This window comes from Crocodylus siamensis, chromosome 1, assembly GCF_052110815.1.
Source record: "Crocodylus siamensis isolate JL-2025a chromosome 1, ASM5211081v1, whole genome shotgun sequence".
In the NCBI taxonomy this organism is placed as follows: Eukaryota; Metazoa; Chordata; order Crocodylia; family Crocodylidae; genus Crocodylus; species Crocodylus siamensis.
Genome location: NC_143395.1, coordinates 259290857 through 259304802, shown reverse-complemented (window position 1 = coordinate 259304802; position 13946 = coordinate 259290857). Strand labels below are relative to the sequence as shown.

The 13946-nt window shown below is 47.2% G+C and overlaps 1 long non-coding RNA gene across 1 annotated transcript; it reads left to right on the top strand.

The window, feature by feature from the left end:
• Positions 1-4786: 4786 nt before the first annotated feature.
• Positions 4787-13324, top strand: LOC149874423 (uncharacterized). The gene is made up of 3 exons (XR_016439940.1): positions 4787-4856; positions 8432-8546; positions 11007-13324. It is a non-coding gene; the product is annotated as an uncharacterized LOC149874423 (long non-coding RNA).
• The last annotated feature ends 622 nt before the right edge of the window (positions 13325-13946 follow it).

Below are 13946 nucleotides of genomic sequence, written 5' to 3'. Positions count from 1 at the left end.
TAACCCAGGAGGTGCACAGTCCCACCAGGGGAGATGCCTTGTTGGACCTGGTGCTGGCCACGGGTGATGACCTGGTGAGGGGGCTGCGGGTGATGGGCCACCTGGGAGACAGTGATCATCGCTTGCTGGAATTCACCATCCAGCGTAAGGTGGCAAAGGGCTGCAGCAAGGCAACAGCCCTAGACTTTAGGAGGGCTGACTTCAACAAGCTAAGGAGGATCGTTGGGGAAGCGCTGAGGACCCAGAGGGGAAGGGAATCAGATGTCGAAGGGGAGTGGTTGCTCCTTAAGGAGACGATCCTCCATGCCCAAAGGGAGGTAATCCCAACAAGGGTCAAAGGGAGCAGGAGGGCACATAAACCCCCATGGCTCACTAAGAGCATCCGGGAATGTCTCCTTGCTAAAAGAGAGGCATACACCCAATGGAGAGATGGGGTCATCACCAAGAAGGACTATGTTACAGTCGCCCGAGGATGTAGGGGGGCAGTCAGGAGGGCCAAGGCAGAGATGGAGATAGGACTAGCTTCCCGGATTAAGGACAATAAGAAGTCCTTCTTCAAATACATAGGGGGTAAAAAGAGGGTCCCGGGTAATGTGGGGCCCCTGCAGGACACGATGGGCAACTTAGTCATCACGCCAGATGACAAAGCTAACATATTTAATGATTTCTTTGCCTCTGTCTTCCTAAGTAGGGACCAGTTCAGCCACCTCCCTGCTGGGCCCCCCTCGGGCCCCGGGAGAGACACGCCTGGGCCAGGGGTTAGCGAGGAGTTAGTTAGGGTACTTCTGGAGAGGCTGGATGTGTTCAAGTCCGCTGGTCCGGACGATCTTCACCCTAGGGTTCTACAGGAACTGGCCGAGGTCATTGCGGGACCCCTGGTGCGGCTCTATGAGCACTCGTGGTGCTCTGGTGAGGTGCCGGAGGACTGGAAGAGGGCCAATGTGGTCCCTATCTTAAAAAAGGGAAAAAAAGAGGACCCGGGAAATTACAGGCCAGTTAGTCTTACCTCAATCCCGGGTAAGCTCTTTGAAAAAATTATCCTGGCACACATCCAGGAGGGCCTTGCGGGGGAATGCATGCTCAGGGGCAACCAACATGGGTTCATCAGTGGCAGGTCTTGTCAGACCAACCTGGTGGCCTTTTACGATCAGGTCACCAAATCATTAGACGCAGGGGTTGCTGTGGATGTAGTCTTTCTGGACTTCCGGAAGGCTTTCGACACTGTCTCTCACCCTGTCCTCATCAAAAAGCTGGGAGACTGTGGTGTCGATGACCACACGGTCAAATGGGTCGCCAACTGGTTGGAGGGCCGCACCCAGAGGGCGGTAGTGGATGGGTTCTTCTCGACCTGGAAGAACGTGGGCAGTGGGGTTCCACAGAGCTCGGTCCTCGGGCCCGCACTGTTCAACATCTTCATCAGTGACTTGGATGAGGGGGTAGAAAGCACCCTGTTCAAGTTTGCTGATGACACTAAGATGTGGGGGGATGTGGGCGCACTAGAAGGGTGCAATAGGCTACAAGCTGACCTTGACAGGTTGCAACGGTGGGCGGATGAGAATAGGATGGGGTTTAACACTGATAAGTGCAAGGTGTTGCACATGGGGAGGAAGAACCGGCACCACACTTACAGGTTGGGGAACTCCCCTCTTGCCAGCACGGAGACGGAAAAGGATCTTGGAGTCGTCATTGACTCCACGATGAACATGGGCCGGCAGTGTGGGGAGGCAGTCAAGAAGGCCAACCGTACTCTGTCATGCATCCACAGATGCATCTCGAGCAGGTCCAGGGAGGTGATCCTCCCCCTCTATGCGGCACTGGTCAGGCCGCAGCTGGAGTACTGCATCCAGTTCTGGGCGCCACACTTCAAGAGGGACGTGGACAATATGGAAAGAGTCCAGAGGAGGGCCACTCACATGATCAGGGGTCAGCAGGGCAGGCCTTATGAGGAGAGGCTACGGGACCTGAACCTGTTTAGCCTCCACAAGAGAAGGTTAAGGGGGGACCTTGTGGCCTGCTACAAACTGGTCAGGGGGGATCAGCGGGTATTGGGGGAGTCCCTGTTCCCCCGTGCGCTGCCAGGAGTGACCAGGAATAACGGTCACAAGCTGGCGGAGGGTAAGTTTAGATTAGATATTAGGAGGCGCTACTTCACAGTCAGGGCGGCTAGGGCCTGGAACTGGCTTCCAGGGGAAGTGGTGCAGGCTCCTAGCCTGGGGATTTTTAAAAGGAAGTTAGATAAGCACCTTGCCGGGGTCATCTGACCCCGGTGCTCTTTCCTGCCAAGGCAGGGGGTCGGACTAGATGATCTACCTAGGTCCCTTCCGACTCTAGCTACTATGATACTATGATAAAATGTTCTGTCGCTGAGCACCCTTTGAGAGCTGCTGTGTTCCACTCCAGAGGCAATGGCACTTCAGCAAAGAATGGAACTATTCCTTCACATTAACCATGACTTCAGCAATGACCCAGAAGCATTGACCTTAAGCAAGGGAACCGGCACTTAAAGGTGGTTAAGCAAATGCCCAGGTCTTTGCTGGATTGGAACCAATGGCACTTGTAAAATATTTTGAGACAGGTCAGTAACATGAAAGCATAACTGAAGGCCCACTGTGGTCCTATAGTCTGGGATAAGGTTGTGGTTTTATTAATTTATGCAGAGAAAAGTTTTTCAAATTATACCAGGTTGTTAACCTGTGAAATCTGAAGATGTTACTGCCAGTAACCGTGGCCTCCCATCTCCTCATCCCTCCTATTATTTGTGTACTGTAGGACTCTGCACTAAGAACTTGATCCATTCCCTACTGAAATTTTCTCATCTAGTTCAATGTTACTGTGGAGGCCATAGGTGCAGAGAGAAATGCAGCTTCCATATCTAACTCATGGCAGTTCACAGAAAGCACCATGAGTTAGACTGATCCTCTCAGCCCAAGATATGTTAGCTGTAGGGTTGGGAGAGTGGGAGATTGAGATCTAATTTAAAGTCAATCCAGGGAGAGAGGCTTCATCTGTGTAGCATCTGTCCCCTAGCACTATCCTCCTCCCCAAACTCCCATGCTGTCTCAGGATGGGAGGGGGGAAGGCAGGGGAGGGAGGCCCGTTCTGGGGTTCCCCCACCCCCCAGTGCCAGCTGGGCAACCCCCAGAATGAGCTCCATCTGCTCCTTTCCTCATATTCTGAAAACAGTGCCTGGGCTGCATCAGCCAAGCCCTTCTCTCAGCAAGCGCACTCCACTTTGGAGCATCCTCATGTAACCTTCATGCAATGAGGGTTCAGATTTTCATGGGAATCAGGCCCTTTTAAAGCTCTCTGCAGCCATGCATTTGTGTTTGGTCATGGCTGTAGACCACTTTCAGGGGTCAGATCAGGCAAAAATTGTCACTTCTGTCTGCACTTTATGGGCACCTACAGACGTCCAGCAAGGCTGCTCTGATGTGCTGTAATCACTGCACGTCAGAGCAGACTTGATTAATTGAGTCTGCTGGAGCGTGGTAATTACCACATGTCACCAGACTCTAGAGTCACACGTATCAGTGTGTTAGAATGTATTGATGAGCTTCGGTTAAAGTGCCCTTACTGCCATTTTTCAGGGTGGGGATGCTGATAGACATGATGCTCTGGGCTCTTTAATTAGAGCAGCTCTCAGAGACACCGTACTTAAAACACCCCTCCCTCCCTCACTCCTGGAGCATAAACACCCCATGTCTTCTTGATTCTGGTTAGTGTTTTGGGGTCCTTTACCTTATAATCAGACATGATGAGTATCACAACACAGTTTCTCTGGAAGACTAGAAATCCTGTGGTAGCAACAGGTACCTTCATAAACGTGTTATTTAATATTCTTATTATAAACAATATACATATTTTCTTATATTAAGCATTAGACTACAATAGGAATAGCATTCTTGGTTTCCCTTTTTCAGTTGACCCCATACATAGTTTTAGTTTGACCAAGCTTCTAGCACTGACATTGTGACACTGTCTTGTAGACATTTATTGGAGGGGATGCAGTAATGGCTTATATAAGGCAGCTGGATGGAGATGCAGGGTTGCTGGGGAGGTGTGTGAGGAATTTGATCTGATGAAGAAACTTTGCTCTTTTCTCATCTGCAAAATTCAAATGGCTTTGCTTTGCAGTGGAATCTGTTTCCTTCTTGTGGAGAGCCAGCAGAAGCTTTGTAAAGGCGGGGCGGGGGAGCAAACCAGCAATCAGCTAATTCAGCCTTTGCCTTGGGTTCCCCTTCTCTGTTAATTTAAACCCTAAAGAAGAACACCTTGCATTCAAAAACTTGTCTCTTGCTCTATCCCAATGATGGAGCTGGTCTAATAAGAGCTGTCACCCAAAGAAATCCTTGCCTCCTGGACCATCGTACCAAAGTTACATAGCCTATTAACAAAACATCTGCTCCAACTTGTCTTCCCAGCTATTTGCCCTTCTCCTCTTAGTAGGAACTTTTCTCTACATTGCAGCAAGGTGAGCAAAGTGGTGGGGAGAGGGAGAGGCAAGAGTTCTCTCTAGTTGTGTCCATGGAGCTGCACTTTCTCCTCTCCAGAGCTCTTTTACATTCCAGTCCATCTGAAAGTGGGGCTGTGTTCTCCTTCATGGAGGAGCAGGGGGAGGGGTTTGCAGATGAATTGGAAAACTGGGATTGGGACTAGTTCTGAGTGCTTACTGGATGATTTCATGGCTATGTGGCACCCAGGAGAGCAGATCAAGGAAGTTGTTAGGGTGGGGGAGGGAAAGGATTACAAACAAGTTTGGCAGCTGGAAGAGGATTTTTTTTCCGTAATGCTGCATACGTACTCTCTTCCACTGCTGACAACCACGGGCCCCTAGGTAAATCCTCAGCCAGGCACAGGTGAGTAATCACTGCAATTGCACAGTGAACCCTCACTGCCTTGTGACTTGCACCTTTTTTTTCCCCCTTGACCAATCCAGGGTTTGAACCTTTGAGGCAGCATTTAGGTAGGAGCATACTTAAAATGTCACAGGGATGGCAGCAGCCACAGAGCAATCTGGCATGGGTATTTAAGCTTTAAAAGGGAGAAAAAGACTATGTGCATTTTTCTTTTCATTTTTCTTTTCTTTTTCTTTTGTGGTGCCCCATCTCCTCCCCCATCAGGGAGGCTAAATGTTAATTGGGACCCTGGTAAGATCATGACTAAGAAAGTAAATGAGATGTTTGTTTTCAAATGGCCATGTGGGCCCCGTTCCATCAATGCTCATCTCTGTGGCACTGTGTCCTCACGAGGCCAAATGGAGAATGTGTGTAAGGGTCTATAGCATCAGGGTCTAGGGCAACCCTTTCAGCAGGCCCAGTCTTGTACTTACTTCTCCATGGAAAGCACCTGTTTTAAGGGATGGCTGACACAAATGAGGTTACTCACCTTTATGATAACACAGCGCACTGCAGGATCACACACAGAGAGGTGTATGTTAACTGCCTTGTGAAATGCAGAAGTGGGGGGTTTCAGGTTGGGGACTAGACTCGATGATCTTCGGAGGTCCCTTCCAGCTCTAATGTCTATGAAATCTATGAAAGAGGTCTCCAAGGAGGGGCATACACCACCACTTGATTGCATCCAGAAACTGAGAAGGGAGCTGTGATGGGAAGCTGTGGCTGGAAGAGTTTTGACAGCCTCCACTCTAATTTCATTGAACACTGTGGGTTCTGTTTGGAAAGATAAATTCTTTGCAATGCAGTACTACAGAGCCATCATAAGGGAACTGCAACAGGGAGCTGGATATGTTTGTTGTTTGCTACCGTGGAAATACATTTTAGGTGGAAAGTGAGTGGTAGGTCAGACCCAGGTGCTGATGATGGAGACACTGCATTTCAGAGCTGGAAAGTGAATACTGGCAGTGACTGAAGACCTATCTGCAAAGATTTGTCCCTTCCCATCCCTTTCCCCCCCAGGCAAAACTGCAAGTGAATCAACATAAACTAAAACGGGTGAGCCCTGCATAATGTGGCTTGCTTTGCTGTACCTTAATCCTGAGCATCCAAAAAGGGTGAACCTGCTTTCATCTATACATGTTGACTTCCCACTGTGGGTTGAGTTGCCTGAGCTTTCCACGCAGGCCAGCCCTAAGAACAAATCTGATCAATCCCTTGCATAATTTCCAAGGAAAAGCTGAGCCCAGCTGGTGCGCGTATTATCAGGATCCAGAGCTAGTGGCATTTCACAAGGGCTGTGCATTTGTTATACAGGACAACCTGGTGGATGGAAAGCACCATTTAAATTATAGCCCCTGTGCTTAGCAGGCTGCTAGTCTTCCTGCCTTAAATAACTTCAGCCAAAGATTAAAAAGAGGGAGAAAGTTGCACCAGGATCTAGAATATACTGCCCAAACTGCAGATCATCAAGGGAGATACAGGACTGAGCCAAAGCCATTAGTATGATAACAATCTTGCTGGCTCCACCCATTTTAGCATTACAAAGGTACCCCCACCCCTTAGTTTGTCATCATGAGTCAGAGAGCCATTGCATATAAAAGCTGGCCTTGCAGCTGGAAGGGTGTGGGCACTCTGGGCAAACAGCTAAAAAGGCATCACTGCTTCTGGGCCAGGCTATCTGTCACATTTGGGCATCCAACAAGACTATTCAGGTAATTCAACCTTGTTTATAATCTGATTGAATGATGTCTTTAACTCAAGGGACCAACCTGAGCAGGAAATTCATCCCTGTGTAATATTCCATTGTTTGTAAAATAGGCTTTGTCTAATAAACCTGTTGCTTGTTGAGTAGTATGTTTGGCTGTAGAGGTTGCACAAGACATTACAGGTTACTGTGTAGATGTACAGCTTTTGACTTGGTACTCAACAACTTGCAGGTTAAAAATGTGACATAATGCAACATCAAAAAGCATGCAGTAAGTGGATGAAGACCTGGTCAACTGAGAGAGATCAAAGAGGGATTGTATGTGAGGAATCATGAGTGAATGGCAGTATTTCTATTAGGTTTTCCTGGGCAGTCAGTTCTAGGCTAGTCAGCATATTAATCAGTGATTTAGAAGTAGAGGTGAAGTCACTACTGATGACACTTTGTGAATGACACAAAAGACTGGCTAAATAACAGTGATGGCCTAGCAGAGGGATTATCAATCCAAGCCTTCAGAAGTCATAAGCCTGGCTGAAAAATCATGAGGCCCCTAAAAAAATACTTTCAGGGTTTTCCTCATTTGCTATTTCATTTTTAGCCATTAAGGATGCACTTGCTTGTGTTTTCAAGCTTCCCCCCTGCAACTGTGAAACCTAGAAACTTTCATTTTGTAAAATGTAAGATGAAATTCTCAGGTATTCACATGACTTTAGGGGCAGGAGTTTTAAGGAATCCACCAAATAACATGAAACCTAGGATAAAAATGTGAGAGTTGACAATGCTGGGACAACCATATAGAGCAGTAGTTTTCAACCTTTTTTCATTTGCAGACACCTTTAGAAATTTCAAATGGAGGTGCGGACCCCTTTGAATTGTAAGTGTGGGTATTCACATACTTTTGAGTGATCATAATCATCTCTTGCGAACCAAAGGTTGAAAACCATTGCTATAGAGTGATTGGGGTTATTTGGTAAGTGAAACCCTTTCAAACCAAATGTATTTGAATATAGCCAAATGCCAAGTCATATGTGTAGGAACAAACCACTCTTTACCGGATCTTGGGATGTCCTGACTCTAGGTAGATTCTAGCGGTAGTGATGTACTTGACACAAGTTCCCAGCATGATATTGTGCCAAAAGCATAGCATGATTCATAGCTGCACAGGTAGGGGAGTAGTGAGTAGGAGCAGATGGTTTTACCTCTGTCTATAGCATTAATGAAGCCAATACTAAAGACTGGATCCAAATCTGGTGCTCCAATTTTAGAAAGGCTGATGAAATATTATAGAGGTTGCTGAAAAGAGCCATAAAAATAATTCATGGGATGAAAAATATTCTCTATTGTGACAGATTTGGAGAGCTCGATCTGCTTCTCGTAAGAGCAGAAGGTGACTGAGTACAGTTTACTGGTATCTGCATAAAGGGAAAATATTGGGGAGTGAAGGACCCTGTAATGCAGCAAAGAAAGGCAAACACCAAAGGTTGTACAGTAAAATCAGACAGACTCAAATGAAAAATGAAGCACGTATTTGTATAAGTGAGGGTAATTAACCACTGAAAAAGACTACCAAGGGAGTTGGATTCTCCATCTCTTGGTGTCCTCAAGGCTGGTTGAGTCCCTCAAGTACAAGCTATTGGGGTACCTTAATGAAATGCTATGGTCTGTGTTATGGAGGAGGTCAAAAAGGCCCACAGGAATCATCTAGTCAGGCTCTAAGATCTATGAGTGCAATAAGATTATGCTTTGTTGAAGCAGGCAGTGCTACATGAGTTAAAAGCACCAGAAAAACTTTTATGACTGAATGAACAAGGGGATGTTCTGTTCTCTACAGGTTGTGCCTAGACTGTGCCCATCAGCAGAATATCCCAGCACCTTATGGTTGTACACTAAGCAACATTTCCAAGCACTGTGCAGACACTGATCCCTAGATCACTCCTGTGAAGCAGGTAGGTAAGTAAATGCCCTGGTTTGATAGATGAGGAAGCTGAAGCTTAGGGAATCACTGATTTACTCATGACCACTAAGTGAATTCGTGGTACACCCAGATGTAGCTCTTCAGAGAGGGAGTGGGGGGGCAGGTGGTTAGCTTCCCCAAAAGACTTAGGTGTGTCCTTGTCTCCCTTGCTTTAACCTGTGGTATGTTATAGGGAATTCTTAGTGTTTGAGCTAGTGTTGCTTGCAGCTGGAGTGAGGGTTTGAAGTGGATTCCTTTGCTTAATGCTTGTTTGCAATTGTAAGTATACATGTAGGTTTCCTATATGATGCATGGGAAAAGTAAGGTACCTAAGAATTGGATCCACAAATGTCAGCACACCAAGTGGCCTGCTGCATAAGCCAGCTAACAGAAAATGCTGAGACAGATGTGTCTTGAGTTATCTTAGGGGTTTCAGCATCCTACTTCAGCATCCTACTTTAGATTTCTTATTTCTGAGATCCAGTCCCCTGGACTGAGGTATGCCTTGCTATGCCTTCCTGGATTTGAGGGTCTAGAAGGCCTCCCATCTTTTGTTCCTCTCATCCTATTAGTAAGTCCCCACTAATTGTCCCTATTGGTGTGAAAAACCATGACTATGCTGCAGACTGCAAGGTCAAACAGAGATACCAGCTAACTTTAAATAAGTTACCTTGGGTACTAGGCATAGCCCAACCATGCTAGCAGGGGGCTGTGCTTGGGCCAATTTACCCTATTCCTCATCTAACTACATTAACTAAGTGCTGTGTGAGCATGGCTACTTAGCTACAAGTATCCCGGTTTTCTCATTTAAAGTTAACTTGGCATTTTCTATACTGCATAGCAGGCAGGCATTGACATACTCCATGTCTAACATTTAGATCCTCTGAATCATCATTCAGCTGCCACAGACCCCTAGATCCTGTAGGCATTTTCCTTGGCTGTGTTCCCTGGGTGCTGATAGGTCTGCTCCTGGGCATCCCCAATTCTGCCTAAATCCTGACAGTACTTAGCAACTAGGGCCCAGGCCCACAAAAGGACTTAGATAGAATTTAGGCACCCAGATCCAAGACCAGGGTCCTCAAAGCCCTTGCCTAACTTGTTAGGTGCCTCGGTTATTCCCAAAACTGTTGCGATCTAGGCAGGGATGAGCATCTTGGCACCAGTGTTCTCCCTAAGCTGCATGGTGTGTGCAGCTGCACAGGCGCACTCATGCCACGCTGCCAGGCGTGGCTGCATGTGCCACGCAGCTTAGGGGGAACGCTGCTTGGCACCTATCTCACACATAAGGATGATTGGCTTTACCTCTACTCTGAGCGCTTCTGCCACACACTGACAGTCATGAATTTAGTACTTGCACAAGAAACATATTGTCATGCTGCTGGCATACACTATTTACATAGTAGCCCAAAGTGCTAGCCCAGGAAGTGAGAGACCTGGGCTCTCTTTAGTCCAAGGGCATCCAACACCAAATATGCCAAGCCCCAAACCATAAACAAGTCCTGGGTAGGAGCACTCTCCCACTGAAGATGGACTACTGCAGTGAGGAACGCAAGATGCCCAGAGCTACAGAGAGAGAGCCTGGCTGTAGCTTTGTGGGGAGCGCCTTCCCGTGGGAGTCCTAGATTCTGGTCCCTGTTCTAGGGCCTGCTTATGCATTTTGCATTAATTGAAAAAAAAATGCACAACCAGTCCTGGGGTTAGGGCTTTGCATTTGGGGCCTACCTGCTCCCAGGGTAGTGTCCTCACCACGGCTTATGAGAGGCATAGCAAAGCATACCTCAGTCCAGGGGACTGAATCTCAGAAATAGGAGCCCAGAGCCTGAAGTAAGACACCAAAGCCTCTAAAATAACTCAAGACGCATCTCTCTCAGCATTGCCTGTTAGCTGGTTTACTCAGCAGCCCACTCATTGCTCTGGCATTTGTGGATCCAATTCCTAGGTGCCTTCCATTCACTATGCATTGTATAGGGAGCCCAGACACTTCACTCAGGGCTGTGGATTGCACTAGGTGACAAGGCTGCCTAAAACTAAACCCTGTGGCAGTCCGTGGACTTAGCCTAGGCTACATTCAGTGCCCAGTCACTCAAGTTCTCTCTTTAGGAGGTCATGAGAAAACCCCAGAAGCCCAACACAGGTTTGACAGGGAAGAATAGACGAGCCTACATCTCAACTGCCAGAGAGATTGTAACTCTTCGGTGGAGGACTCTACATACAGGGCCTAGCACAGGGAGGCCATAGGCTTGGCGGGTTACAAATAGCACTGACAGTAATACATTGGAGACCACCCACTCAAAGGTGACTGTTTCATGGTATACTGGCCAAATAGTTGCAGGACCACAGTCTCACAGCTAGATTTACTACAGTGCGAGTACATTCCTGAGTGGGTGGTCCTGATTCAAGTGTTTGAGCCAGTCATGACAGCAGTAAGTATTCTCCTCCCATCTCTCACCAGAAAAATGAAGCCTACACACTTGCCATACCTGTTACTGACCTGCTTTCTTCTACATGAGGCTGCCTGTAAACCCTTAAAACCCAGCTGTGATCTTGTAAAATGCAAGACATGTCCAAAGCAACATATCGCGGTGGCGTCCAAGAACAAGTGCTGCGCAACCTGCATCCCTACGTGTTCCTGCCCTGACTACCAGGAGTTTGAATGCAACATGCAAGGCTTTAAAGATGGAAAGATTCCCCTGGGAAAGTCTTACTACATAGACTTTGCCACCACGAAGTGCACCTGTGTTTCTCCCGGGAATATTTCCTGCACCTCGCTTTGCCCTACGGTTTCTCCCACATGCAAGAAAACAGGAGGAGTGGCTGATGGCTGCCCTCAATGCATCTGTCCCATCGAGGATTACAGTTTTGTAGTTGCTGGAAATACCATCCAAAGAGATGCGGAGACTTGCAAATGTCCCCCTGAAGGTGGCGAGCTTCAGTGCACCCCCTCTAACTCTCACATTGCTAGTACATCCAGCGCCAACGCAGAGTAGGCCCCGCTCTCAGCATGAGCTAAGTGTCAGTGCCGAGGGAAGTTCTTTGTGGTTAGAGTAGAGAAGAAGTTCAGCAATGTCCTTGGGCAGCTTATGGAAAACTCACACAGAATATAAAAGAAATGGATTGCCTTGCTAGAGGTGTTTTTGGTGGGGGTCCAGTGGCAGAACAGTGAAATCATCTCATGAAGGCTCCAGGGATCATGTCCCACTCTGGATTCATGCCATAGCCTAGTGAGGGGCCAACCTTTTTGGCAGGCATGCCGTGAATTAACCCCACACCCTCCCTGAGGGCTCATCCGATCCCCTTCTCCTGCCCAGACTGCTGCTCTGTTTTCTACTCCCAGGCCTGTGCTCCCTGCCCTATCTGCTGCTGTGCTGCCTGTCCCCTCCCCAGTCAGCTGGATGCCACACACAGAGACTGCTCATGCCACCCCTACCATACCATCCCCTGTCAATCAGGGTTTAAAACGGTATCTGGTCATTCAGCCTCGCCACATTGCTCCCTTTTGTGGTGACTGAATGCCTTAGCAATGCTAACTTTATGGGCAGCTACTCTCAGCTGGAGCTTTGACTTATGGATGCCTCAAGCTGTCCTATACAATTTAATAAAGAATCAGATTCCTATGATAGCATTTCAAAGAGTTGCTATCCTCTATGATACCTATAAGCCAGTTCAAAGCATTTATAGGAAGGCAACCTTTTTCTGTTTCTCTCTAGGATTTCTCCATGATGGTGTCTAAGGTAGTTAGTAGGATAGAAGGTAGATGGGGGTGGGAAATGCGGATTATTTATTTATTTATGGGATGATTAATCTTTTTTGTGTGAATGTGTAAATATAGCTGGCGTAGGTAGCAATGCCTGATACATTTCATCCTGTTCTAAGATCCTGTTTGCAGGTGTCTTGTTACATTATAACCACTGGGGCTGCAATGTACCATAGCAGGTGTCTGCTTCAGGTTCAGAACATCAGCAAGTATCAGTCATGCCATTTTTCAGCATGAAGCCATGGAAAACGACCGCCTTGGAACCGTTTCAAAAGTTTTAGCATCTTTCTGTTTTAGAGCAAGGACTTGGTTCCGGCACTGGGGCTACCCTTGTAGTGGGGATATGCATTTTGCTGTCTCCTGGAAGATCTGGAGCCAAATATGCGTATGTTTTTAGTCTTTGGCAACTTTATTTGATGCAGGCTCAGGAGAAACAGAGTTGAGTTCAGCTGCCCATTGAGCTGGCATGGCTAAAGCATGGCAGTCAAAGACTCTGAAGAGTCTCTCAGTACTAAGCATGTTCACACTCGCCCATCATGACATTGGACACAAGGCTCCTTCCTGCAGCCAGGAACTCTTGTGGTGCAAGGAACCAGAACTGAGCAGGCGGCCTGTGCACTGTGGCATGAGACGAGGGCACTGAATCAAGGTTGCACAGGCTACCACCATTCTGTCATCTTCTGCCCTCTGAGCCTGCAACTAAAACCTAAATGCTCTTTTAATGCATTTCCCTATGTTATATACCATCGACAGAAGACTGCTATCATTTCCCCTTGACTTGTCCTGTGTCTGTCTGATACTCAGAATTGGAGATTTTCATTCTTTCCTGCATAGCACCTCATAGCCATAGCGTCCACTGCCGCAAACTTACTCAAAGAAATTTCTTTCCAAATAATGAGTACAACTGTCCTACCTCTACTTGTGTCACTTTCACAACAGCTGAACTCAGGAGAAAGGTCACAGTAGCATTTCATTTTCTTTTTTTAACCATATATATATGAACAATGTAACCAAGCTATGGCATATCTGGGGCTGAGATGCTGAGAAATGTTGGATTCTGTTCCCAATAAAAGCAAGTTTACAGATTATCTTTTGCAGTACTTGTACTTCCTTGCTTGCCAGCCATTATTAGCATGGGAAAACAAACCCCTTGGATAATGTAGGCCTTGATCCACTCAAATTACCAACACTCCTGGAAGAAAACTAACCAAAAGTGGGGGAGCGGGAAATATCTGTAGTCCGTGGGTCATCTCAGATGAACCACCCACCTCCACAGGCTGAATTCAGCCTGTCAGCCCCATTGCTGCAGCTTTTGGAGTCTCTGTGGCTGCCTACACTCCTGTTTCAGTGTGGAGGGAGTTAACACTGCTTGCTGCTCTGCTTCCTTTACCTATGCCCAAAATCAAGATTTTTTGTTGCCCCTAGTAATTAAAATTGGCAGCAGGGGAAAGGTTGCGGGGGGGGGGGCAAGTGGCAGTCGTATTGACACCAAACTCCCTCCCTCTGACCAAATCAAAAGATTTCCCACTTAGCAGACACTTTCTGCTAAAAGAAGGATTTATTAAGGATTTTATACAGCAAAAAATGTGTTCACTGCCGACACAATTTCAAAGCAATGCACCTGTGGGCTTTTAACAA